General features: G+C 33.0%; 1 protein-coding gene across 2 annotated transcripts in view; it reads left to right on the plus strand.

Moving 5' to 3' along the window:
• LOC131342196 (potassium voltage-gated channel subfamily D member 3-like) overlaps positions 1 to 4646 on the plus strand; it is a 110425-nt gene extending 105779 nt beyond the window's left edge. For both annotated transcript variants that reach the window (XM_058372873.1, XM_058372874.1), the window contains exon 7: positions 1 to 4646. This exon is cut by the window's left edge and continues 619 nt beyond it. The gene's annotated coding sequence lies outside the window, so the exon portion shown is untranslated.

The raw sequence follows: 4646 nt of genomic DNA on the forward strand, positions 1-4646 counted from the left end.
TGGGCAAGATCACACTGTATTCCTTAGTTTGTTTTTCCCCACGCAGCCAAAACAACATTCTCATCTATTTTAGTAAAAAATTTCTAGAAGTACGGTTTAGATTTTTTTGCCGGTCTGTCTTCGCCTCTTTCCTTCGTTATATTTTCTTCTCACTAAAGCTTAAAGCGCTCTCTACTTCCCTTTTCTTTCCCTCTCTCTCTGGCTTTTATCTCTTTATTCTTTTCATAAATCCTGTTCATGAGTAAGTCATCACTCAATAGACTTTGCTCTACAGTAAGTCGATCAGTGGTCACAAATCTTACATCTTGCTGTAACTCCATCTTCGTGGCAGTAATAAAGTAAAGTTAAAGTCAATGGCCCGTTAGAAGCTCAGAGATCGCTGTTGCCCTGTCTAATGTGAACGTCTTTGTCTGTGCATCGTGACTGTTTAGATGAGTAGTGATCTGACCGCTTAAGACTATGGGAGAACCTGAAAGGCTTCGATTCTTAATCTGACATTTTACCCGAAGGCCACTTGAGCCCTTAAATAGGCACAAAAAAAAAACATTTCACCTTATCCCTCTGTCATAAGACTGACATAATCCTGCCATAAACATATCATAGATATAACAGTTTTTGAAATAACCAAACAGTTCCTATTGTCTGTTTATTTTGATTGATCTCTAGTTAAAATGGCTTCATCTGAACCATGTGTCATAAGACTGACATAATCCTGCCATAAACATATCATAGATATAACAGTTTCTTTTTTATTTTATAACAACACATTACAGCTCATGTTGTCTGTTCATTTTGATTGATCTCTAGTTAAAATGGCTTTACCTGAATCATGTGTCATAACACTGACATAATCCTGCTATAAACATATCATAGATATAACAGTTTCTTTTTAATTTAATAACAAAACATTACAGCTTTCATTTTGATTGGTCTCTAGTTAAAATGGCTTCATATGAACCATGTGTCATAAGACTGACATAATCCTGCCATAAGCATATCATAGATATAACAGTTTCTTTTTAATTTAATAACAAAACATTACAGCTCATGTTGTCTGTTTATTTTGATTGATCTCTAGCAATGACAGAACATTACAGATTTAGAGCATTACAGTGTTTTGATTGGTCTCGAGTTAAAATTCCTAAGACTGACATAAACCTGTCATAAAAACATCATGGAGGTTAATATCTGTCACAGCTGTTTATTTTCGATGATATCACAATAAATGACAGCTAATGTTATACATTAATGTTAGCGACTTTCTGGTTGAAATTGCTTTACTTAAGCCATGTATCATAAGATTGACATAATCATGTCATAAACATGTCATAAGTGATAATAACTGTCATAACAGTTTGTTTCCACTGATTTAACAAGACATGGCATCCAAACTCACACTTTAATTTTAGTTCATCTATGCTTACCACATACCATAAGACTGACATAATCATGTCATAAACATACTATAAGACATAATGTCATAATGGCTTATTTTCGGTGATCTAACACAATATCAGTCTATGGTACACATCCATTTTGCTTTATCTCTAGTTCAAATTTCTTTTCCTGAACCACATATCATAAGATTGACATAATCATGCTATTACATTTAATAAGTGATAAGAACTGTAATAACATAAACTGTCATAACAGTTTATTCCCAGCGATAAAGCAATGCATGACCATCTTCAACATTAGTTCTTGCTCCTCTATTAAAGCTGCTTTGCACGATGTAAAGCTTTACAGTGATCACATGACTGACTTAATCTTTTCATAAACATAAAAAATAACTGTTATAACAGTTCGTTTTAAGTGACAGAAAATAACAGTGCATGCTACGCATTAAATTTTAAAAATCATTATGACACAGGACACAGACCACGTTACATTTTAATTCTGGTTATTTCCAGCATTATTTAGATAAAAACGTGACATTGGAAAAAGTGTTATAACCATTTATAACCATGATATTACACTTTATTATATTCCATAATGTGGAGTTATGTAACAAAATCAGTACACAGAAAAAAAACACTACATATCGTGTTTATTTTGCACTTGCTTTGACAACACCCTGTGTCATAAGATTGACATAATCCTGTCATAATCCATATTCATATCAGTTTATGACAGTTAATTGCACTGGAGTAAGCTCTGGTTTTGTGACAGCTTGCTTAGAACAACTTTAAGGGGGGAAAAAAGTGTTATAATCATGTTATGACATTTGTCATCATTTTTCTTTAACATCACAAGACTGACGTAATCCTGTCTTAAACATTTCATATCAGCTTTTGTATATTGCCACAAGTTGCTCTGACAGGATGATATAAAAACACCTGACATGTCCGTATATAGGCAGACGGTATGTACAGTATTTGAAGGGTGCCTTCATAACACATTCATTGACAATGTATAAATCATTTATTAAGCAGTGCTAATCACAGCATTAAATAGTACTTGCTAACAAGTCCCAGGATCCCAGAACAGCATGGACCACATTAACACATTTCTGTATTTTGTGTTTATGAAGGGGTGTAATGCTAGTGTAATGTAGCATTTATGAACACTAATATTAAGTAACGTATCATACCAAATTGACAAAATCAGAGTTTATAAAGGGTTTATGCTGATGTTATGTAGCTTTATGAACACCAATATTAAGTAAAGTATCATACCAAATTGACAAATGCAGAGTTTACAACAGCTGACATTGGTTGAAATAAGGCTTTATAAATGATTATAAGGTTTACATCAGGAGTCATGAAGGGTTTATGCTGGTGTTGTGTAGCATTTATAAACACTAATATTATGTAAAGTATTATCGAAAATTGACAAAAGCAGAGTTTATGAAAAGTTTATGCTGGTGTTATGTAGCCTTTATGAACACTAATATTATGTAAAGTATCCTGCTAAATTGACAAATCAGAGATTATAACAGCTGCCACTGGTTGAAATGAGGCTTACTAAATTGATAAAAAGCTTTTTTTTGATAAAAAGAGTTTTTCCCCCAAAAGCAGAGTTTATAACAGCTGACATCTGCTGAAATGAGGCTTCATAAATGATCGTGAGGTTTACAGCAGGAGTCATGAAGGGTTTATGCTGGTCTTATGTAGCCTTTATAAACACTAATATTAAGTAAAGTATTAAAGCAAATTGACAAAAGCAGAGTTTATGAAGGGTTTATGCTGGTCTTATGTAGCCTCTATAAACACTAATTTTAAGTAAAGTATCCTTCTAAATTGACATTAAATCTGAGATTATAACAGCTGACACTGGTTGAAATGAGGCTTTATAAATGAGCATGAGGTCATGAATATATGGCAAGAGTCATGAAGGGTTTATGTTGGTGTTATGTAGCATTTATAAACACTAATATTAAATAAATTATTATAGCAAATTGACAAAAGCAGAGTTTATAACAGCTGACACTGGTTGAAATAAGGCTTTATAAATGATTATAAGGTTTACAGCAGGAGTCATGAAGGGTTTGTCCTGGTGTTATGTAGCGTTTATAAACACTAATATTAAATAAAGTATTGTAGCAAATTGACAAAAGCAGAGTTTATGAACTGGTGTTATGTAGCCTTTATGAACACTAATATTAAATAAAGTATTATAGTAAATTGGCAAAAGCAGAGTTTATGAAAGGTTTCTGCTGGTTTTATGTAGCCTTTATGAACACTAATATTATGTATCCTACCAAATTGAGAAAAGCAGAGTTTTTTTCCCCGTTAAAAGCAGAGTTCATAACAGCTGACATCTGTCAGCTTTATAAATGATCATGAGGTTTATGGCAGGAGTCATGAAGGGTCTTACGTAGCCTTTATAAACCCAAATATTAAGTAAAGTATTATAGCAAATTGACAAAAGCAGAGTTTATGAAGGGGTAACTGGTGTTATGTAGCCTTTATGAACACTAATATAAAGTAAATCATCACACCGAATTGACTTGATTTTGATTTTTTCCTTCTTTCTGGAGGTTATTTAAAAGATTAAAAAGTTATATAAAAGACATTCTTATGATAAAAGCAGAATTATTTATCACACACTCATTGCTCCTGCTCCATGCCACTATCTGGCCAGGCTGATTAAACCGATCAGAGACGCAGGTCATGTGACCCACCTGTTCACACTGTAATAAGTGAGTAAGTCTCAGCTTTGTGGTGCATGAGGCCTGTTTAAGGGCTAGACGTTGCCTTCACCCTGATAAATGAACATTTTAAAAAGTAACATAAAAACATAAAAATAACACGACCACGCATTCCATGTATTCAGTTAGTGACCTGATATTGTTTAATGTTCAGTGTGGATATTTTGTTGCATGCTCTGACAGCATGCTTCGGTGTCACTGCCAGTTTCCTTCTTTTGTGTGAGACTGGCATACCTTTTGTTTTTTTTTTTTTTTGTTTTTCTGGTAATTTTAAGATTAAGTGCTATTTTTAAAATGAAATTCTGCTCTGTTTTTCCCAAATGATTAAGGTACAGGCACAACAGAAACACCAACTTCACTCAAAACCTGTGTATTTTGTGGAAACGTTCTCCCATTAGAGCCACTCTCTTGTTTTTTTTTTGTTTTGTTTTTGTTTTTATTTTTATTTTTATTTTTATTTATTTTTTTGGAGCCTGATTTGTAATGTCTATTGTGC

The sequence above is a fragment of the Hemibagrus wyckioides genome, linkage group LG21, assembly GCF_019097595.1.
Source record: "Hemibagrus wyckioides isolate EC202008001 linkage group LG21, SWU_Hwy_1.0, whole genome shotgun sequence".
Classification (NCBI taxonomy): Eukaryota; Metazoa; Chordata; class Actinopteri; order Siluriformes; family Bagridae; genus Hemibagrus; species Hemibagrus wyckioides.